At 42.6% G+C, this 24,986-nt stretch overlaps 1 protein-coding gene and 1 pseudogene across 1 annotated transcript in view; one reads left to right on the top strand and one right to left on the bottom strand.

Moving 5' to 3' along the window:
- LOC137234942 (nuclear factor 1 X-type-like) overlaps positions 1–24,986 on the top strand; it is a 2,160,399-nt gene that overhangs the window by 740,066 nt on the left and 1,395,347 nt on the right. The window lies entirely within an intron of this gene.
- Positions 16,325–17,222, bottom strand: LOC137234432 (transmembrane protein 201 homolog; annotated as a pseudogene).

The following is a 24,986-nucleotide window of genomic DNA, read 5'->3' as shown; positions in this document are numbered from 1 at the left end:
GCACTCGTGACAACCTAGAAGACATAGGCACCAGAGGATGTAAATCCAGTGCCTTGGCTAGTTCTCCGTTATGGTGGAATGGCCCTGCGTGGACAACTTTACCCCCGGAAGCGTGGTCAAAACGCATTGTACGAAACACCAACCCACCGGAGTTACGCCGAGTCGAAGCTTTACTCGCCACTGAAAATGAACCTGATTTTCTGAACCGCTTCTCCTTTTCACGGGCCCCTAGGGTAATGGCATATGTCCTAAAATTCGTCCGCAATCTGAGTCACCGAACAGGATACATACGTTCCGCGTCCTCGACTCTCTCTTACGCTGATCTCCATAAAGCGAAATGTAAGATTATAGCATTAACGCAAACCCGCTCCTTTCGTCGTGAAAAATCATGTTTAGAAAACTCCAAGGTGATAGACAAACCAAACCCCCTATTTGCTCTTAGTCCATATCTCGACAAAGATTAGCCCATTCGACCTTGACGTTTGATGAGCGACACCCTATCGTCATACCTGACGCGATTCGCGACTCTGTATATGAAGTTCCTGCATGAGCTATTTCTTCACGCAGAGGTATGTCTCTTGCGAAAATTCCTAAGGCAGGAAGTCTATTTCCCCCGGCTAAAACCCTCTACATAAAAAAATATACACACCAGTGCAAGACCTGCACCCTCCATAAACAGCAGGTCCGCTCGCAAATCATGGCAGCGTTGCCCCCGGAACGATGTACTTATGGTTCGCCTTTTACTATCACCGGTGTTGATTTTGCGGGGCCTTTTCACATAAAAGCTTCTATGTTAAGGTCTCACACCCTACTAAAATGCTACGTGGCCATTTTTATATGTTTTTCTACAAACGCTGTTCACCTTGAGCTGTGATCAGACCTAACCATTAACGTTTTTCTCGAAGCGTTCGCTCGCTTCGTCGCACGCCGCTGATACCCAGTGAAAATGATGAGCGACAATGGCAAAACATTTATAGGAGCTAAAACGTCAACCGAAAAGGAATTTGTCGCCTTGCTGGAAACTGCTTCACAAGAAGTCATCCAGAAATACTCCCCACAAGGTATTAATTTGCAGTTTATTCCCCCCGGTTCTCCCCATATGGGTAGTCTGTTGGAGGCCGCAGTAAACATTTTAAAATTGCATATTAAAAGGACTGCAGGAACTCATAACTTCACCTTTGAGGAATTCACTACTCTCATTGTGCAGTGGATAATCGGTGCTCATAGAGAACAGTCATAGTCGATCGCTTTCTCATTAACAGTTTAGCTATTGCTACTATTCTTTATATTCTCTTTTAACACTTAATTCGCACGTGGGTGCTTTACTTATTTTTAATTACCGGTGCTTTAAATAAGTGGTGAAAAGTTATCTTTATTTATTTATTTGTTTATTTATTTATTATTGTCTACCGACTAGTTCTAACAGACTCATTAATTAAAAAGTATAAAGAGACTAGTCTTACTACTATTTATCTCTAACCTGAAATTCAAATTTTTAGCATATGTAGTACATATTCGAACGCATCTTGTCAGTGGCTCATTGAAACTATAATTGGTTGCATGAAAAATTACAGCGAATAAACGAACTGTCCTCAAATTAAGACTTGATGAGTGAACATGTATTAAATTAGAAATGAATTCACAGTTGATTCTAGAATTAAAATTAAAAGAAAAATAAGTCCTTCTCTCTTCCAAACTTTGTAGACCTAGCAACTTGCGTCTGCCAATATAGTTTGGAAGCCCATCATGCCATGACAGAGGACGCAAAGCCATTCTAGTGAACGCCCTTTGCACCTTTTCAATTATAAAAGTAAGATTTTGATAGTAAGGGTTCCAAATTATACAGCAATAGTCCAAATGGCTACGCACTAAAGATATATACAGCGCTTTGAGAGTAAGTGGGTTAACAAAATCCACAGTGTTTCTGCGTATAAAACCAATCATAGAAAAAGACTTCGACAATACGTGATGACGCAACATTTACTAATATTTAGATGGAGATGATTTAATATACACCAATTAGAAAGATTATTTAGATCAGACTGAAGACTAGAACAGTCAATTGTATTTTGAATTTTTAGGAATAATTTAACATCAACCGCAAACATAAGACAATACGCAGTTGAAAATTGATCAGGAAGGTCATTAATAAATAGTGAAAAGAGGAGAGGCCCAAGATGTGTACCTTGGGGGATACCTGACCAAGCATGTATGTAAGTTTGATATCTAGCGGATTCCATTTGGACGAAAAGTTTTCGTCCCATAAGAAAACTTGAGAAAAAATCTAGAAGGTTTCCGCTAATACCGAATGCTTTGAGTTTTTCCAAGAGAATGGAGTGGTCTACCTTGTCGAATGCCTTAGAAAAGTCAGTGTAAACTACATCTAACTGTGCTTGGTTCTCAAAGGCGTTAACTATTTTGTTTGTAATTAAGACCAGATTTGAGCAAGTTGATCTCGAGGGTACAAATCCGTGTTGATGTATAGAGATATATGATTGAACGTGATCGTAGTTTAGCTTTGACTACGTGATCGAAAATTTTTGCAAAATTACTTTGTTTCACAATGGATTTATACTTAGATACGTCATTTCGGTTGCCAGATTTGTAGACTGGCAATATTGTGCAAAGCTTCCAAGAGTCTAAAAAGATACCTTTACTTAAGCACTTATTGAATAATTTGGCGATGGGAGTAGATATGATTGAGTTAAGTAGCCTGAAAAATATTGGAGGAAACCCCTCGTGATCAGCTTTTGAGCTATTTTTTAGAATAGATATTGCGTTCGCAACATCTTTTGGTGAGACGCTAAAGCCATCAACTTGATCCAATGTCAAGGCATTGGGCGATGTATAGTCACTAGGTGCATGAACTTCATACACTTTTTGAAAAAATTTGCGAAGAGATTACAAGAATCAACTATGTTGTCGGATAGAGTACCATCGTAAGACAGGGTAGGTGGAAACCCACAACTTTTCCGTTTCGTGTTGATGTATTGCCAAAAATTTTTAGGATTTTCTAAAGTTGGATTCAATTCTAAACATATGTTGCTTGTAGAGAAAATTATTCAAACAACCAAAGTCCTTTCTTAGACGGATGAAGACTTGATGATCGGCCTTTGAAGCCGTTGTTTTATACTTTTTGAAGGCTTTATTTTTTAAATTTTTGAGGTGACACAATCTGTGATTGAACCAAGGAGGCTTATTGCTGGACCTTAATTTATGTTGAGGACCAAAATTTGAAATCATAAGAGTAAATATCTGGGTTATCTTGCTCTATAATAACTGTGGATCATCTAGGGAGTCTAGAAATCACCAGTCAACATTATTAAGATAACTATTAATTCCGGTAACATCTGGTATCATCAACGACATTCCTATCGAATTGGTAGAATTGAAATTCTATGGTTAGTGCTTTGTGATGAATACTATTATTTATTTAATAATGGTGCAATGCATTCCCCACAAGGAGAATTCAAATCAGGAGAAATAAGTATGTAAGATGGCGTCCTCCTCTGGAGGAAACTATTATTCTTTACTTGATCTAGGAGATAGTGCCTGTAAATCTCCTGATCAGAAGAGAAAGAAAAATGTAGTGAACATTAATAGCACTACTTCGTTCCCACTACTAGGCCAGAAAAACCACCAATTCAAGAGTACAGTGTCAGATAAACCTATTACCAACTACCATATATTTCTCGTTTCAAAGTCACTCGAAAATATTTGTGCCGAACCGCCGCAACTAAATTCGTTCACACGGGACGGAAACTTGTTAGTCCTAACTAAAAATGATATACAGACAAATAAATTTCTTAGAGCAAAGAACCTAGTAAATATCAGCCCATAATATTAGAGTTGCACCCAAACTTAAACACAATCAAGGGCGTAATATTTGCACCCTCCCTACGACACCTAACTGATGCAGATATCGTTGAAGGTCTTAGAGACCAGGCTGTTACAGATTGTCAAAAGATAAAAAAATATGTAAATGGGGAGCTTATGAACACCTCACTACATATCATCTCCTTCAACAAATACGATATTTCCTAAGAAATAAAAATTGGTTTTCTCATCTGTAAACTCGAACCATACATACAAGCACCTACCCAATGCAAAAACTGCTTCAAATTAGGTAACACCAAAAAATATTGTATAAGTGAAGAGAAATGCGAGGTATGTGGTGCAAACATCCACGACCGTACGATGTGCAAAGAGGTAAAATGCATAAATTGCAGTCATGCCAATAGACCCAACAACAAAAATTGCCCAGCCATTCAAACAAGAGAAGAAAAAATTAAAATAAACACAATAACAAAATATATATACAAAACAGCTATTGAGAAAGTCAAATCCCAAGCCAAAGTTTACCACATCCCAACAGATACACTCGCAAAAGCTACTAAGTTGAGACAAAAACGGCTCTCTTCTCGATCAAAAATCATACAAAACGGCAAATCTCCCATTGCATCAAACTCAATTTACAAAAAAATTTTTCTTCTTTCACTCACGAAAATCAAAAAAAAAAAACTATAAACAAGGTAAACAAAATTTCAACAACAATTAATTTCTAACAAAGAAAACACGACTAATTTCAAATATTATTCTCTTTTACACCAATCCGACTCCTCAGTCATACAACAATATTTACAATATAACCCACCACAAGCACTCAACTTGGGCAACAGCTCTCTCAATTTAGATATCTATACGGAGTAGAAAACTGTAGTGGCGGGCTCAGGGCGGAAACGATGAGAATCACTGGGCTAGAAGCATTGAGTTTCATCATTCCCCCTCTGAGCCCGGCAATTTGTCAGTCTCAGGTGTGTATAAGAAATATATACTTATTGAGACTTTTTTCTCTCTGTTTGTTTGTTTTTTTATAGTCTCAAAGATTTTACAATGGAATCTTAAAGGTTACTATAATAATCTACATGAGCTACAACTAATTGTTAACAAATACTCTCCTGATATGTTCGGTCGGGGTGCATGTGATCCTTGCGAGAGGTGGGCTCACCGGGTCGATCTCAATGGACGGGTTTATGCGGGAATAAAATAAGAGAAAGACGAGAATTTCTCGTTATAATGGGTGAACTTTATTGAATAAATATGAATAATTTGGATACAATATTACCTGAAGAAATTGTGGAAGAACGGCAGAGATCGCTGGCGGCAGATGTGAGCTGGTTGGCGGCTCAAATCCAAGAGGCCGGTTGCACCGAAGGCGACAACCGTTGGCCCGCAAAATTCTCCGTTTTCGGAGGAGAAAGTCGCCCGCACATAAACGCCGACATGCATGTGCATAAGTGCTGACAAAACACACATACACGTGCATGCGCATGCATAGGGCGGTGATGGTGTGGGTGGCTATAAGTTAAATCGAGTTTCGAGTATCGAATTGAAGAGTTGCATCAGGGGGATCGCACTCAGATGCGGAAAAGTTAGGCATTCTGCCTAAACATGCCGCCCCCCTTGCGATACACAACATCGTTTTCCACCAATGATCTCCGACCGCTGAAAAAGAACGAGAAAAAAATGCCTTACAAACTAAACTTAATTTAGATGAGGAGTTCGCCAGCGCCGCGGATGGCCGGGAATCCTTCCCGTCTTGCTCAGCAAGCCACCTAAGCTAGGATGAAAATTTAGCTGTTATGAACAGATATAAGTGAATATTGTTTGCCATTGATTATACGTAACTCTTAAATATAGAAATTCATAAAATAATAAAGGTATGGTCGAAAGCCAATAATGCTGGACGAAGCGGCCGAGGTCTCCGTTCCAGACTTGCAGTTCTTTGGTTGGACGAAGAGGCAGAGGGCTCCGTTCCAGACTCGCAGGTTTTTGAGGTTTTTCTGGGCTGGAAGAAGAGGCCGAGGCCTCCGTTCCAGTTTCTAACGTGTCGTATCGCTCTCAGGGCGACTGTGGTATTTTATGGATGTACCGGGACGAGCGGTCGTGAGGTTGGTTGGGTGAAGCGGAGTCGTTTTATTACAAAACTTTTTTTAAGATAGATAAAATTAAGTGCACATGCAAAGCTCCGCCAACTACATGTGCTTATATGGGGTGCAGGGTTTAACCCAGGGTATTAAATAGAATTTTTACCAAGCAGAGACGCGTTATTTATGTTCAACTGACATAAATTTGCAGATTGGCGATGCGTTCTCCGCGACGCGTTCTATTTGCACGTACCATTATGCTAAAGGTTACATGCAACCCTGTCGTGTATTTATTGGTCAGCTGATAGCTGGTATGGTGAGTTTGTGGCGTGCGAATATATATATGCATATATGTATTTGCTTGATCTTGAAAAAAAACTAGGTCACTGGGGCAGTAGCACACTAAGCCAGTAGAAACAGTTGACTTTTTCCAATTTCGGGATTTTGTCAGGTCGGGATTCTTTCATTTCGGGACTCTTTCCTTTTGAGACTCGGACGCTTGATTACGGGGTGTTAATGATGTTTGTTGCTGAAATCAAAAAATCCTGCCCCTAGCCAAAAAAACAAGCAGTACCGAAGGCAGAAAAATCTAAAAATTAAAAATGATTTTTTTTTTGTAAATGAGAGCATAATTATTTCTAAATGAGGTTTTTGCCTTTCTTTTTGTGCGTAAGTATGTTTTGGGACTGCCCGGCGCCCATATGGGTTAAAAAAATGCCGATCCTGATTTTGTGTTTTGCGGGTTTTCGGTACACACACTAATATGATATGCCAAGCCAAGTAGGCATACATACATACATACATATGTACATACGTTGGTTACAAATATGCCAACGGCACAAGCCAAATAAATGAACATTCATACACACCCGTGTATAGAATGTAAAATTCCAATGAATTGAAAGAAACGGTAAATAAATATAATGATTTTTTTCGTTCTTTCAATTCTTTTACTACGGTGCTTGGAGTATTACGCATGGCTAATTGAGGAGGAAAATGGTAAGTAAATTTTAAGACTTGGTAATTTAGAATATATTAAATTATTATTTATTTCACACTATTAATTAATTTCCTTTTATTATTAGGTTGCTGGCGTGGAGATCCCGGAGGAGATGGTTTTGTATGATTTTGTTTTATTTTATTGTATGTACCGGCACCGCAATGGGGTGCTCCAACTGCGGCATCGGCCGCGCCGGCAGTTGTAACACTTTTGCGATGTCTATTACAGCACATAGTAAATAATTTTTTCTTTTTCTTTTCAGGAATAAGTTCCGGTTTAGTTAAATTTTTGTGTTAAAGTACTGAAGGAAAAAATGAATTACGCCTAACAAGAATTTATCTTAATGCAAGCGAAAAAGAAAGCAAACAACCAGTCTTAAATTTGATGCACTCGATGTCCCAGTAGGGCTCATTTTACGACACTAAAACATTTTAGATTAAATACTGAATTGTAGAACATAGATAACACGCTATCGCAGGGTGTGGACAAATCACATATACCACCTTCTTGCCTTCCTAAGTCATTTTATACTGAATTCGTGCACTTTTCTTTTGACTTGCAACGAAATGTCAAATCAAATTTATAGATTTGGAAAGAAAGATGCACAAAGTGGAGCCAGCACTTACAATTTGCCAGCTCCGACTGCTTTGATGAAATTTATATTTGTTTCGCAACCGCTGAAGGAAATCTTAAATGCCTTCATTTAAAAAATTACGTAAAAAATTTTAAATTTCATCAAAAGTACTACATAAATGTTCAACAAACTTAAGACATAATTCCGGCGATGGCTGTGAATCAATAAACCACAAAATAAGTTTGCCAGTTGCAGCTGCGAAGGATTTCGACAAATATGGCACGCTCAGCACCAGATGCTCTCGCTGTGTTGGGGGCATACAAATTGTAGCAGAAGCATTATATCCGAATAAAGTACACAGTGCACATACCTATGGAGGCACTCAAGTTTACGTGAAATTTTACCGAGTAATCTTCAACAGAGCGCAACTCATATGCAACAAATTGCCGCACAACCTACGGAAGAATTAAAAAATTGCAACACATATTGCAGGAAAGTTGCAAACGCAGTTGTGTTGTTTTGATTAGGTAAATGCCGATTATAAAGCTCGCCATTGAATGAGATGCGCAGTAGCGAGGCAATGGCACTAACATTTCCATTGTGTCACTGTGACCAAACATTGTGGAACGTGGACGTTGATAATGACTGCTATTCCACTCTAAATTTGATGCGAAATATGGTGGACGTGCAAAAGGTGTTGTCAGTATGAAAAACTCCTCCAACAGAGAGAGCATATTCCGTTTGCTTTGAATGCGAATTTTAGGATCAAAGTAGCGTGATTTAAAGCTGTAATTGGGTGAAAATTGTGTGGTGGCATATTGTTTAAAGAGTAGGTTGAATAAGTCACTGGAGACTTATAAAGCCTCGATTTTTGAAGAGATGTATCTTCTTCTCCACGTATCGAGGTGTACCGTACGGTGCTAGCATCACTGCAATTGAAATGCTGACTCAACATGCGATGTATCATCATCGCTTAGATGGTCATCAGAATAGATTTTATGAAAACTTATGATAAACGAGTACGTATAGCACAGTTTGTTTGCGCGGCGTAGGCTGTCACCCGTCCCATCACCCTCTTGTACATACGTATAGCTATGAATTATATATAACCCGTACCGTGTATTGTATTCGATCTCTTGAATTGTATTTTTTTCATATTGAATTACCCCCAAAATCAATACATGGCATTTACCCTTAAATTCCCTATTGGGAATGCTCATGGCCGTGTGGCAGCCTCCACCGCGCAAAATCCACCAAATCAAATTCGCCGCAAGGAAAGGATGGCGATCTGGCATGATCGCCATCTGTCAGAAAACAACCACCTTTTGGTCTTGTAAATTTTTCATATAATTGTTGTCATCTTTGCCTGAAAAAGACACGTTCTCCTAAATAAAGTTTTGTTTCGCGCAAATTATCTAAATACGAATATCCCGGTTGCAGAGTTTTTTTTGGAAATCAAAGTGCTGTTGAAAGATTGCGATTTGTGCTATCGTGCGAACCATCGTTTTCCTGGAAAATCATCACCTTTTCTACCAAGCAACACTGTGCGAGGAACATCCAATTTACATACGGTATTGTATTGTTATATCCATTTTATGCTCGCGTCAATTGTATATTACCAAAAAACGTGAATCTTGCCATATAAACTTTGCGATAATCGCGCATCAGTACGGGTATTTCATATCGTACAACCACAGTATTGCGTTCAACCGCAGTTGTTAAAATCCCCCTCAGGGAAATAAAGAATAAACCATAACCTATTCCAAGAAAGGTGTTATCAATTTGGGCACCACATTCTCGTGTTTGAGAACTTCCTCCTAGTGTGCACTACTACGCCGGAACTGCCGAAAATTATCTGACCAACATCAGCTGTTCAATACATAGTCCAAGCACCTGTAACTACCAAGCATTTGCAGTTGGAATTCTTGGTCTACACGTACACGTATTTGTCTAATCTCATTTGAATCTGGTGTGAAGAAAGGTCATCCACAGTTTGGTAAGAAGCCTCCACGAGGAAAAGGCGTAAGCGTGATCGAGTCAGCGGATAGCCAATCATTCCACCTCAAATCGGCGATTACCGAGGTGAGTCTCTAAATTATCTAATGGTCCTTCGTCGCCATTGACGAAACCAGCCCCTTTTAAAATAATATACATATATTAAAATATATCCCTCCCAAAAAATTTTTGGCGGCTCCCAATTATATACAATTTTCCCGCCAAAAATACAATTTTCCCGCCATAAAATATATATGTATATTCCCACCACCATATACAAACGTTCATAAAAGCGGTGTATTACAAACCGGCATATCCCACTCATACTCTTACAAAGTTAACTTGTGTCCCTTGCGGTATAAATTATATACATATCTCCACATTTACATTGTTGACGATACCCAGCAAAAAATTCGGCCACTTTCACATAGTCTGAAATACCCAGCAGCAAATTCTGCAGGTAATCCCAACTGGTCTCCGACTACTCCCAATTAATCTAACTGGTCCTAACTTACCCACTCTTGACCGATAGGAAGGCTTCTGCCTTTGGTATTCCCTCATAAATAAACACCAGGCAGTCCCAAAATAGCTAAAGTAAAACTAAGCAAGTCCTTTTTTAGAATGGCTACCGTGGTCGAAAATAAATTTATATCCGAAACGGATCTCTTTACTGATTACTGCGCTCGGTTCGGCACAACCGAGATCCAAGATAACACCGAGGCATCCCTAAAGATAAAAGACAAAAATATTGATGTGTTCTGGGAAAGGCTACAGAGCGCATATGACGCTGTCGTGGAATCTGACGACAACGATCTTCCCGTCGACTTTAAGGCCTCAGCCTTCAATAAATACCGCGCCTGTCTTATAGCATATGAAGACACAAAGGCAAGAATAGGCGATCAGCTCCAGCTAAGGGTACTAAGCAATCCCGTCCCCACTACAACTACCACTCCCCAAGAAAGTTCCGGGATGCACCTCAAGGTACCCGCCTGTGACACCGAAGTATTTTACGGCAGTTATGATCAATGGCCGTCCTTCCGTGACATGTTCACGGCGGTCTATATCAACCACCCCAAACTCTCGAGCGCCCAAAAAACTGTACCACCTCAGGTACAAAACCCAAGGAAAAGCCGGCCAGATAGTAAAACAATTTCCACTGAGTGATGACAACTTTGCTCTGGCTTGGGAAGCTCTTAAATCCCGTTATGAAAATAAAAGAGTCCTGGTCGACAACCAAATCAAAGCCCTCATGACCCTCAAGCCCATTCCGACTGAAAACAGCGAAGACATCCAGCGATTGCAATCCTCCGTTAATAACTGCCTCCAGATATTAGCAACCCAACAAGTCTCGACAGACAGTTGGGACCCCATATTAATATATCTGTAAAGTCTGCACCATTCATAAGCGACAAACGCAATCCCAAATAATGGCCAAATGCGCAAATGGTCCCATCTCAAGCTAGCAGACCAGAACACTCACAACCCCTCCCAAATTGATCTGGTATTAGGCAGTGATCTTATCCCACAAATAATGCTAAATGGCATAGAAAAGATCTCGCCCACACTGCTAGCACAAAACACGATATTTGGCTGGATAATAAGTGGCCAAACCCCCGAAAAGGTCGGATCACACTCCTCTCAAGCGTGGGAAGTGACGAATGTCCAGCTGAATGAACAGCTAAGGCAATTCTGGGAAATCGAAGAAATACCCAGAGTGCGAGCGGAAACCCCAGAAGATAAAATGTGCGAAGACTTTTATCAAAGCACAACCACTCGCATGGATGACGGTCGATATATGGTTCGGCTCCCCTTTAAACCAACATTCCCGAACGATGTCGACCTAGGTCAGTCCCGTACTGCAGCCCTACGACAGTTCCACGGCATGGAACGTTCCCTCTCAAAAAAGGGCGATCTCAAGCAGCAGTACGACCAGGTACTCGAAGAATATCTGTCCCTAGGCCACATGGAAGAATGCAGTCCCAACGAAATAGAATCCCTGGGTAAATACTGCTCATTCTATCTCCCTCACCATGCAGTCGTAAGGCCAGACAAAAAGACAACAAAAGTCAGAGTTGTGTTCAACGCCTCCAAAAAGTCGGGTTCCGGTCACTCCCTCAACGATGTTTTATGTACCGGACCAACCCTCCAACCCGATCTCCGACTTATGTTGCTGAAATGGCGAACATATAAATATGTGTTTAATGGCGATGTCGAGAAAATGTACCGCCAAATTCTCTTGCACCCCGATGACCGAGACTACCAACGGATAATATTCCGAACCCCCGAACACAGTCCAATAAAGGACTACAAGTTAAAAACGGTCACCTTCGGGGTTAACTGCGCGCCTTTCATGGCTATTCGCACTCTACACGAGCTGGCGAAAGACATAGCCGATTCCCATCCACGCGCAGCCCCAATACTAAAATCCGAGACGTATGTTGACGATATTTTATCTGGCAGTCATGATCTTCAATCAGCCGAGCAATCCCTAACAGAGACTATAGATGCTCTCAATTCAGCCGGCTTTCCCCTAAAAAAGATCACGGCAAACCATCCCAACATCCTCCAAAAAATATCGAAAACTGATCTGCTGGAAACAAACTTTCTCGAGTTCGAAAAGACTAGCACAGCCAAGACCCTGGGCATCCAGTGGAACGCCCTAACGGATACATTCTCGTATACCGTCGACTCAAATCCGGCATCCACTGCAGCCACGAAGCGGCAAATCCTCTCCTCCATTGCGAAACTTTTCGATCCCGCAGGGTGGCTAACGCCAATTATGATCCAAGCAAAAGTCTTGATGCAAGAGCTATGGCTAGACGGGACTGACTGGGATGAGCCTGTGAAACCCCTCCGTCTCATCAAGTGGGCGCAGTTCGCCGACAATCTCCCAACGATCTCGGATATTCAAATACCACGCTGGACAAATTACCACCCCGATAAACCAGTTGAGCTCCATGGCTTCTGCGACGCTTCGGAAAAGGCTTATTGCGCGACACTCTACGTAAGAACCACCGTAGGAACTCAAGTATTCTCTCACCTTTTAGTCTCTAAAGGGAAAGTGGCCCCCCTAAAAACCGTAAGTTTGCCACGACTAGAGTTATGCGGCGCGGTCTTATTAGCCAAGTTAGTCGCAGTTGTCCAATCCCATCTCGGCCTCAATCAGCGAAAGTTAACCCTGTGGTCTGACTCTGAAATCGTTTTAGCCTGGCTTGAGAAACCACCTCATTCCTGGAAAACCTATGTCTCCAATCGAACTGCGTAGATCATCGACCTCATCGGCAATGCCACTTGGCGACATGTACGCAGCAAGGATAATCCCGCAGATATGGGCACCAGAGGATGCACCCCACTCGAGCTAGCTAGCTCATCGCTATGGTGGAATGGCCCAGAGTGGCTTTCCCGACCCCCCGAGGACTGGCCAACACCAACGGCCAGGAATATTGTACCCCCCGAACTTCGCCGAGTCGAATCACTGCATGCAGCGGAAGAGTCGGAAGACTTCTTGGAACGGTCCTCCTCCTATCCCCGCGCCCTACGCGTAACAGCGTATATGTTGAAGTTTGTAACTCGGCTGAGAAATGCTGTCGGAGGCAATCATACCCCTAACGATCCCGCCCTCTCTTACGCCGACGTCATGCGCGCGAAAACCCGTCTGCTGAGCTTGACTCAGTCGAGATTCTTCGCTTCCGAAAAAGCCTCTCTCGAAAATTCAAAACCAATCGGAAAGCGAAGTCCCCTACTGGCACTTGACCCCTTCCTGGATACAAACGGGATTCTCCGGGCCAACGGAAGATTAGTAAATGCCGACATGACCTACAATGAGTGTCATCCCATCATTCTCCCCGAAAAGGCTAGATTTACTACCCTTTATATAAGGTTTCTACACGAGAGCTTCCTCCATGCGGACCTCCGCCTCCTGCAACAAGCTATGAGGCAGGAATTCTATACCCCCCGACTCAAACCTCAGCTGAAAAAATGTATATTCCAATGTAAAGTCTGCACCATTCATAAGCGACAAACGCAATCCCAAATAATGGCAGCTTTACCCCCCCAACGATGCACTTTCGCGCCCCCCTTCACTACTACTGGCGTAGACTTCGCCGGCCCGTTTCACATCAAAGCTTCGATGCTCCGATCTCCAACCCTCGTAAAAGGTTATGTGGCCGTTTTCGTTTGCTTCACTACCAAGGCGATCCACCTGGAATTGTGTTCGGATCTCACTAGTAAGGCTTTTCTCGCTGCCTTCGCCCGGTTTGTAGGGCGTCGAGGGTACCCGAAGCAAATGATGAGCGACAACGGCACAACATTCATTGGTGCTAAGCGAGCTACCGAAGCAGAGTTCGTCGCCTTCCTCAACGAAGTCTCGACAGATATTGTCCAAAAGTATGCGCCACAAGGCATCGATTGGAAATTTATACCCCCCGGCGCACCCCACATGGGCGGATTATGGGAATCTGCCGTCAAAAGCTTTAAAACCCATTTTAAAAGGGTTGCCGGAACACATAGCTTCACCTTTGAGGAATTCTCAACCCTATTAATTCGTATCGAGGCCGTTCTCAATTCTCGCCCTATCTCCCCGCTTTCCCAGGACCCAGCGGATCTCACCGCCCTCACACCTGGCCACTTTCTCCGAGGCGCACCCCTCCTCGCCATCCCCGAGCCGAACTATGAACACCTCTCTATGATCAACCGGTGGGACCGGTTGAAAGTCTTACATCACCAATTCAGCAAACGCTGGAAGAATGACTATCTCATGGAGTTACATAAGCGTTATCGATGGCAAACCGCTCAACCTCCCCCTAAAATCGGCGATCTAGTCGTCATTAAGGAAGACAACCTACCCCCCACCGAATGGCGCCTAGGACGCGTGGAAGACACCCATATAGGAAGAGACGGCCATATCCGAGTAGTCGACGTACGCACGCAAAATGGTGTGCTCACCAGGCCTATCACAAAATTGTGTTTCCTGCCACCAGCGGAATTCGACTCAGAACCCCACGGTTCTTTACCATCTCCCCAACCAACTACAGTCCACTAAGCTTAACTATCGATACCATCTCAGAACAAACTGAATCATACCGCAACTCTCACAGGCAGTCCCTACCTTGATGTTCTCCTCAATATACAACACACATTCATATACTCCTTTTTTCAACAGATGAATCGTCAACGTGCCCCGGTTCCTACACCGCGTCGCTCCTTGGCGTCCCAAGTGACAGTGCCAACGATCTCACCACGAAATGCCGATGCCGTCGCCGACTATCGACGATGCCGTTTGTGTATGCGGCACCACGCGCTCTCGACTTGCCCACTGTTTACGGCCATGGAACCCCAACAACGCGCCATGATTGCCAGGGCGCACAAATACTGCACCAACTGCCTGGCATTGTCCCATCACACGAGCGTGTGTACGTCCCGCGAGCGCTGTCACGTATGTGGGCTCCATCACCACACACTACTCCACCGCGAAACAGGGAGTCGCCAACCCCCGCAGCCGGGGCGCCATCATCGTCAGTCGCGCCGCCGCGAACCACCAAAACGCAGCACTCATCAACAACAACCGGCAGCAGCATCGCCCACACCCCGTTCCCGGCGTAACCAGCGCCCACCGACCGTGTCAGACCGCACCATCCGGTGCACCGCTACCGGTTTACGAACTGCCACGTACAAAACCAAAGTGGGCAAAATCCTCATCAAGGAAGCAGTTCGAGCTCTGACCGAGCTGCAGCACACGTTAGGCGCTTAGTACGCCTAGGCGGGCCAGGATGTTTGCGCGGCGTAGGCTGTCACCCGTCCCATCACCCTCTTGTACATACGTATAGCTATGAATTATATATAACCCGTACCGTGTATTGTATTCGATCTCTTGAATTGTATTTTTTTCATATTGAATTACCCCCAAAATCAATACATGGCATTTACCCTTAAATTCCCTATTGGGAGTGCTCATGGCCGTGTGGCAGCCTCCACCGCGCAAAATCCACCAAATCAAATTCGCCGCAAGGAAAGGATGGCGATCTGGCATGATCGCCATCTGTCAGAAAACAACCACCTTTTGGTCTTGTAAATTTTTCATATAATTGTTGTCATCTTTGCCTGAAAAAGACACGTTCTCCTAAATAAAGTTTTGTTTCGCGCAAATTATCTAAATACGAATATCCCGGTTGCAGAGTTTTTTTTGGAAATCAAAGTGCTGTTGAAAGATTGCGATTTGTGCTATCGTGCGAACCATCGTTTTCCTGGAAAATCATCACCTTTTCTACCAAGCAACACTGTGCGAGGAACATCCAATTTACATACGGTATTGTATTGTTATATCCATTTTATGCTCGCGTCAATTGTATATTACCAAAAAACGTGAATCTTGCCATATAAACTTTGCGATAATCGCGCATCAGTACGGGTATTTCATATCGTACAACCACAGTATTGCGTTCAACCGCAGTTGTTAAAATCCCCCTCAGGGAAATAAAGAATAAACCATAACCTATTCCAAGAAAGGTGTTATCAATTTGGGCACCACATTCTCGTGTTTGAAAACTTCCTCCTAGTGTGCACTACTACGCCGGAACTGCCGAAAATTATCTGACCAACATCAGCTGTTCAATACATAGTCCAAGCACCTGTAACTACCAAGCATTTGCAGTTGGAATTCTTGGTCTACACGTACACGTATTTGTCTAATCTCATTTGAATCTGGTGTGAAGAAAGGTCATCCACAGTTTGGTAAGAAGCCTCCACGAGGAAAAGGCGTAAGCGTGATCGAGTCAGCGGATAGCCAATCATTCCACCTCAAATCGGCGATTACCGAGGTGAGTCTCTAAATTATCTACAGTTGCTGCGTGTAATTTGTGGAAATTTCAATCCCAATGAATACAAAGGCATCATGAAAATTGTGAGTATGAATAATTTTAGTTTTTCCAATAATGGATAGGTGCTAACTTCTGATATGTACCTAGTAAAAACACGAGCCCTGAACAGTAGTTATGTATATGCTCTCTTTTCCGTTCTGGCAGCATATATCATAAGCAAATTAAATTAATTATAGTGAGTATGGTGATGTGCAAGCAGAGACGATGTTTTCAAAGTTGACGTTGCACTTGACGAATATGATTGAAATGTGCTTGTTTTAACGTCTCAGAACATTTGATAATGAAATCAAGAAATTTTTGGAGCCAAGCACCATTTTCTTCTTTACATGTAGTACTTTACGTAAATGGCGTTCGCAAGTGCCACACAAGCAGTATTGCTAGTCTAGTTTAGATTTATATCACTGATGCTCTACATCCAATCGCGATTCACTTTTAAGTTCGAATTGAGCCAACCTTTCCACTTTTGAACGCTGTGTCTTATTTCATTCATGGCAGAGGCCGTTACTTTTAGTTGCGATCATCGCAGACACTGATATGTCACGCGCCGTTCAGGACTGATCCAATCTCGCTATACCAACAGACTTATTACTGCAATTGAATTGTTGAAACATATCACGATTATAATCGCCAGCTTTAGTAAAACCTTGTATTGTGCACAATGTGGGTACATTCAGCTATTGGATTCCAAATACGGTACTCCGAATGTTTTGATTACAAAACCAGCAATTGACAGTCACAGCGAAATTTGATCGAATTTTCACTTAGAGTTTATGTAGTAGCAAGAATCAAACAAATATAAAGGCTAGCACTGGCCGTACGCTAACTGCCAGCGAAAGCAGCACATCATTAAAACATTATTTGACCCTATTAATTAAATTTGTTTCCTATATAAAAAAATATGCGCGCAGCAATCTCCCCGACAACTTCAGACAGCTTTCGAGCGTGTTATAATTACACAACTGGGTGCCGATTGGTATAATCTTTTGAGAAATTTCCATGGAAGACCAATTGCGGCAGTATCGATTGGTCAGGTACTGTAACGACAGCCTGTCTCCATACTGGCTTGAGTGAGTGGCAGCGTGTATATGTGTCTATGTGGTTATGTGTTTTGTGTCCAATTCCGTGCCTTAGCCGCAATGTTGCCACTAATCTAATGACATCACGTATTGACAACAGTCAACATTGTACCTACAGTAGACACAATGTTGCAGCGGAAATAAGATGTTGCGTGTTGGCATCAGGTTGTTAGCAGCAGTCACTATGTTACTAACAACCTAGCAACATTGACGAATTCCATGCACCTATGTGTTTGTTTTTTCTGTATTATGTATGTTTTTTTTTTTTTTTTTGTTTTACGAGGAGGAAGCATCGAAAGCCTCATAGTCAGTGTGGGACTTTAACCGCACTAAACCTCCTACCGTCTGAGTACCATTTACCCCCCGGTACTACCGTCAAGTATTCCGTCGGGAGGTAGGTTGAGCACTAAGCTCTACGTCTGTCGGGGTCACGTTGCTGTACTTAGATAGTGCCGCGGTATGGTTAACGCTGGGACTGACACGCCCTGCTTACTACCTGAATGTGCTTGACGCATACCACTTCTACGAATATTTGCAAGCCTACCTTAAACACTGTGCATATAGTGCTTGTGGCATGCTTGTGCGTTCGACTACTTGTATTGTAGGGTTTTGTTTTTTACATATGTATCTATGTGTAAATAAATTATATATGTATAAATAGGAATTTTTTTTTTTTTCCACAATACTTTCCTCGTACTTCCACCGGTTGGAGAGGTCTTCTCTCCAATCCGAGTATAAACTCTGATTGCATGTGAGACGTTTACCATCATACTCGTTGTTTCTACGGTTGGAGAGGCCTTGTCTCCAATCCGTAGGTTTGTTGTTGCGTGTATGTTGACTGCTTTTGGTCGCACGGTTGAAGAGGCCGTGTCTCCAATCCGTGCTTTATACCTTCACCTGGCGCAGTATTCGAACGGTTGAAGAGGCCTTGTCTCCAATCCGTCGCCTGGTTTGCTATTACATTTACCTACATATATTACGGTATTTTCTTATGTTATCATTCTCACGCCGCTAATTGTACGGAGGCCTTTCATTCAATACGTGCTCAGCTCGATCCCTCCACCTTAGCAATTTGTTATCCACCCACACAACTCGACTGTTCAATGTTCGTTGCTGCGCCGTAGCCTTTCAAGACTTCGTAGACACTTCATTATTTCCGCTATTACATCGCACGCCGCTGACCATTTTACCTTGCTTTGTAGCATGCATCCAACAATTGTTTCAGGAGTGTAATCCTCTCCAAATATTCTGCACAGTTTGCATCTCGAGCTATAGAACCTAGGACACTCGAAAAATATATGGTAAACATCTTCTACTGTATCGCCGCCGCAGTGATCGCATATGTTGTTAGGCTCGTGATTGAATCGGTGAAAATATTCCTTAAAGCATCCGTGACCACTCAGAAACTGTGAGAGGTAGAAATCCACCTCGCCGTGCTTTCTAGATATCCATATATTAATATCTGGGATACATCGGTGTGTCCAACGACCATTTGTTGAGGCATTCCAGCTGAGCTGCCAGTTCTGCACACTTCGCTCTCGTGCTCCGTTACTTGAGCTTTGATCCCGATAAATCGTCGCTGCTTCTTTTGCTAATATGTCTATAGGACACATTCCTGCGATGATTAGTGCTGCGTCGTCAGAGACAGTTTTAAAGGCTCTACAGATGCGTAGTGCACACAGGCGGTAAGTCGACTTTACCCCGCGGAAGTATGATTTATTCTCCGTGGCCTGATGCCAAACAGGAGCCCCGTAAAGTATTTGGCTTTTTACAACGCCAGCCAGAAGTTGACGCCGTCGTTGCTTTGGTCCTCTTGCATTTATCATTATCCTAGATAATGCTGCTACGGTTTTTGCTACCTTTCCATTGGCATACTCTAAGTGGGATTTGAATGACAACCTCCTGTCTATCACAACGCCCAAGTATTTTATTGCAGGCAGCGTGTCGATGTCATGGCGGCCGATTCTTATAGTTACCTGCTCCACCCTTTTCCTACTTGATATGAGTACAGCCTCTGTTTTTTGTTCCGCCAGCTGCAGTCCATTTTTCGTAAGCCACGATTGAACCATCGCTATGCTTGTATTAGATTTGGCGCATATTTCGCCTAGGTGCTTGGCGGTGATTACCAATGCGATATCGTCCGCGAAGCCGATAATTTTCACCCCATTGGGTACCTTGAGTCGAAATACTCCGTCGTACATAATATTCCAAAGCAGTGGACCGAGCGCGGAGCCTTGAGGAACACCGCCTGTGACGTGAAGCTTTTCTACTCCAGCAGCCGTTTCATATTCCAGCACTCTACCTTCAAAGTAGCAGCGTATGATCCTACGCAGGTAAAGGGATATGCCTATCTGGTCCAGCGTGTCTGGCAGTGTTGAAGGCATTTTTCACATCTAAAGTAACGATAAGGCAATATTCCTTAGAGCTTTCCAACCATCGAGTGCCACTTGTGGCTTCTTGGGCCACTTCCTTCGCCATGTTCGCAGCTTCAATGGTAGATCTTCCTTTCCTAAACCCAAACTGGTTATCGGAAATACCACCCATACCTTCAATTTCTTTTTCGAGTCGATTATAGAGGACTCGCTCAAGAATTTTACCGGCGGAGTCGAGCAGGCAATTGGGCCTGTAGCTAGATGGTTCCGCCATATTTTTACCAGGCTTTGGCAGCAGTACCAGCTTTTGTCGTTTCCATATTGTAGGAAATGTCCCCTCAGCCAAGCATGCATTAAATATTTCGCAAATGTTGGCGTATTATAAGTGAAAGCTAGTTTGAGTGCTCTGTGTGGTACCCGGTCCGGGCCAGGAGACTTGCGGTCTTGCAGTCTATTCACCACTTGAAGGACCCCGACGACGGTAACCTCGTCAAATGAGTATAGTACGGCGCCTGATGGGGGAGACACTAGCTCCCTTTGCGTGGGAAATAAAGTATCTACCACGTTTCTGAGAAAAGAGGGGCATGTTGGCATCGCCTCTCCTTTGTGTTTCAATTTCTTCAAAAACCAATTTATAAGCTGTGCCCCAAGGGTCATTCTCGACGTCATCGCAAAGCTTGAGAAAGCATTCGCGCTTACTATCTTTTATTGCTCTCTTAAGTGCGAGTCGCGCTCTTTTGTAGGTAGCTCTTCACTCTAGAAATTCCGGTCTCCCTCTGGCTCGTTGATAGCGCCTCCTAGCCTGAATACACTCTCTCCTAAGGGAGTGTATGCGCTCGTTCCACCAAAATGTGGAACAATGTTGTTTGCGCTTGGTCTTTCTAGCCATTGACGCATCGCATGCTGCTCTAATATCCGCCATTAATTTATTCGACATGTCGTTAGCACTTCCTCTATGTTCGACTGTTGTCAACATTAACTTGAATATGTCGGGGTCGAAAGTATTGATATTCCAACCTCTGTTTTTTAGGGGTGGCTGTATAGTGGGCCGCCCTCCCCCCTCGAGGTTGATGTCCACCACAATCGCTGAGTGATCGCTTTGGGTATAGCAATCACTGATTTTCCACTCAGCCAACAGGTAGAGATTGGCGCTGACAAACGTTATGTCGATTACGGAGCCGAACCCATTTCTTAAGAAGGTGTTTGTATTATGTATGTGGATGTGTATGTGTGCCTGGCTATGAGCGTGTGAATGCATCAGTGCGAGCGGTCAAGGCGCGAACCTAATGTATCTGTGTAGGTGTTCGTTTTATGGAGCGGTAAGCGTGAGAATGTATGAGTGCATGATTGTATAGATCGAAAATACGGAAAGCCGAAAAGAAAGTTTGGCATGTAATGGTAAAAATTTTCCATTTCTGGGTAACGTTCCTTACCACGGCGGTGGCTATAAGAAGGGGAAAAATGAGCCAACGGGCCAAAGGATCATTTTATCAGTGCCAGTGCGTGTAAGTGCAAAGTATCAAAAACTTAAAAATATTTTAATTACACCAAATTTTTAGTGCGCGCCTCTAACCGAAGTTAAAGCCTGTTTTATAAATCGTTTGGCCAGCTAAAGTTTTTTTTGAGTAGTGCGCGACGAAAAGTGTAAAACCAAACATCTGGTTTGCCACCTAGCACCCGATCCTGACCATTGCAGCAGAAATGAAATAAACTACAACGTGTGTCGCAACAACTAAAAACCAGGTAAGTCTCCTTTGGCTTTGGATTTGTTTTTTCTTCAACTTGGCATACCCACTGGGAAGTTGGCTTCTATATAGCCAATTTTCCAAGCAAGCCAAAAGCAAGCTTGCATGCACGTATGCACGCCTGCATACAGACATATGTATGTCGGTGAGCATAAAATCGTGCAGACAGCAAATATCATTATCCCCACCAATTTGTAATGCTAGCGATTTTACAGGAATAACCTTCTTTCCGTATCTTAACAGGGCACTCACTGGTGGAAAGCACCACTAGGCACGGCAATTTTAGCGATATACTACCCGGCAACAACTACCACGCACTACACTACATTTTCAGTTTGGTGGCGAAACACCGTTCAACAGAAACTACATTATATTGGCGCCATACCGCTCGGCGACAACAACACTATTTTTGTGAGATTGGCGGTGCACCGCCCAACGTCAAATACTTTATATCGGCGACGTTCCGCCCAACAACTATTATTACACATCCAAAAGCACTACACTATAATTTTATTTAGCGGCGCACCACTACAACCACAGTGAAAACACAAAAACTTGGCAATATCGAGGAGGAGCATTTTCCACCAGCGGCATTGGGTCGCAACAACAATACCCACAAGCACCACACTAAGTCGTTATGTATTGGCGCGCAATACAACAACAACGGAAACGGCACCACAGGTAACTAAAATCCTTGGGAGCTAACACAACAAATAAAGAAAAACGGTAGCAACCATCACAATATATTTGGCAGCAACATTTACGTATTTTGGCCTTATAAACTACAACAAGCACAGGTGGAGAGAGGAACGGTCCCGGCGTTGTATATTGTCACCATATTATTTTTGTGTATTGTATTTTTTATTACTACGTTTATTTATATCTCTTTTATATTGTCGCAAGGAGCATACTTTTAGTAGAAAACGGACAACAGGGGTTATTTAGTTTCAGGGGTCAGACATCTATTTGGGATTCACTTTAACACCATACTTCCTAGTGGTGGCACTCTAGCTCCCATTTTAATTTTTTCATTCGTTTATTCCTTTCATTCTTTTTTTTTAGTTTTTTGGTGTGACATTCCATTTTCGTTTCCCTTTTTTTTTGATCTTTCCTGACCAGATACATATTTTTCTCACGTGTTTCTTTCTTTTGGCTATGCATGGTAGTCGTAACTCAGAATTGTTGAACTTTGAGTTTTCAAATTTTTTTATGGTTTTTTTGATTTTTGAAAAAAAAATAATTTTTTTATTTTTATTCCCGCTAATATACCCCGTTATTATCCACCAAAGCACTCATTACGAAAGATCACTAGCGAGTGATCTTGGCTGAGTGATTGCGGGTGGCTAACGCGGGCGTGGCCTGTAGACTTGTATGCATGCAAGGAGTATTTCAGCGTTTTCAGCAAATCCACTCAACTGCAGCGGCGCCGTTGGAGAACGTGAGATTGGTGAGTGCATCTTGAATGAGTGAATACGTATGTTGAAATTCCAAGCTTTAAAAAAAAAAAAAAATATAGAAGGAATTTGCAAAGTAACGCGCGAACCATACTTTGTGACAAACATATATACATATGTCCACACTCGAATTCCTGCTTACATACATTCTTTTTATATACTTGCATACATTTTTTTTTTGGTTTTCTTTTGATGACCTACTTTTACTTTACATAAAATTGCTTTTGGAAACTGCTTGTGCATTGTAGGTCAGGGATTAGGGTTTGGCATTGTTTTTTTCGCCCTCGTTTTGGATTACACTACTTTAAAGAGATTTATTTGAACTCGACGATTTTTGATTTTAAGATAGGTTTTAGTAGGATACATTAGGGTGGCTCAGAGATACTTACTTTTATGGCTGTAAGGTACACCACCCCTTGCTTTCCCTTTTTATTTATATCTTTTTGTTCCTCTTCAAACAAGTTTGTTAAATTGAATAGAATTTAAATCGTGTATTCTTATTTTAGTTTATCGCTTTTGAAATTTAACTGAATTTAAATCGTATATTGTTATTATTCTATTTTGTTTCTTTTAAAATTTAATTTTTAAGCGTTTTTTTTTTCATTTCTGCTAATAAATTTGGTTTACATCCGATAGACTAGATAGGGCGTCGACGTAAGAGATAACGAATTGTCAAATAAATTTTGAAATGAATGGCTGAAAACATGGGATTTACAACAATGCAGGGCTAAATTCATAATTTTTGGTGTTGGTGTCGCGCTTGTGCGTGGCAAGGTTAGGTGAAGGTGGGTATTAGGAAAATGACTGAGTGACCGACGGACAACTAATGTCAGGTTTGGGGGCACTGTAAGTAAACAGGAGTCAGCACAGTGCCCACGGTGCGGTGCAAGTTGCACTGCAGAGGGAGGGTAGACTCCACCTGACAGGACAGACCTTCATGTTTTCTGCCCCTTATGCTTTCCTCTCTATAAATTTGCCCCTCACGTTTATATCTATATTTTTCAGCTTTTGCTCTCCTTTCTATACACATGCAGGTATGAACCCTCTTTTTGTCCTTGTGGCTGTGGGTGAGGACGGTGGTGAAATGCCCCGCCCAAGACGACGAGCTAGCCTGGGCCCACAAGCATACCTGCTTGCCGCCGCTCCTCGCCATCCAAACACTCAGCACGTAACAGTACATCGCGCTACATTGAAAATTAGCATGGAAGTGGTTATAAAAAATTCAGTATCCTTTTGTGGCACAAGGGACTGAAAGTGATACTGATAATTTAGTAGGATTACTAAAGTATGTGATATTTTTCCACGGACACTTTTCAGCAAATGATTCCACTCTACCCAGAGTACTATGTGCCTTTAGTCATCAAGGCATTGACCACAAGTAGTCTGCTTGGTGCCAGGTGTGCCTGTGGATAAATGTTTCGGTTTACGCAATGACCATCGTTATCAAATTCTGTATAGAAATTGTGCTTCCGAGAACTTTTCGAATTGGAATGTGTGCAAACCGATCCCAGGTGTGCCTGTGGATAAATGTTTCGGTTTACGCTCCGACCATCGTTATCAAATTCTATATTGAAATTGTGCCTCCGCGAACTCTTCGAATTGGAATGTATGCAAACCGATCCCAATTGGTCCAATTTCCTCTACGATGCTGATACAAAAAGACAAATGTTATATCACAATGACCATTGGTGCCAGCCATCTTAAGGGATCGAAAAGTTTGGCGATTGCTGATAGTATCGCTCTCTTCGTAATGTTTTCCGGGTTGTCCAGCGTCCCTGCTTTAAAATAAAATAAATCTAAGTGGGCATTCCATCGAATGCCTAATGCTTTCACTGAACTTGTATCTTCGAATTCCAGGAAGTTTTCTCTGAGCAGGTCTACTTTGTGATGTCCCTTAGAATGTCCTCTGAATTGGATGTCCATTTGCGAAGTGCAAAGCCCGCTGATTGTGGGAGTTGACGAATTTCA

The sequence above is a fragment of the Eurosta solidaginis genome, chromosome X (genome assembly GCF_040869045.1).
Source record: "Eurosta solidaginis isolate ZX-2024a chromosome X, ASM4086904v1, whole genome shotgun sequence".
Lineage (NCBI taxonomy): Eukaryota > Metazoa > Arthropoda > Insecta > Diptera > Tephritidae > Eurosta > Eurosta solidaginis.
This window is presented reverse-complemented; position numbering and strand designations above follow the sequence as displayed.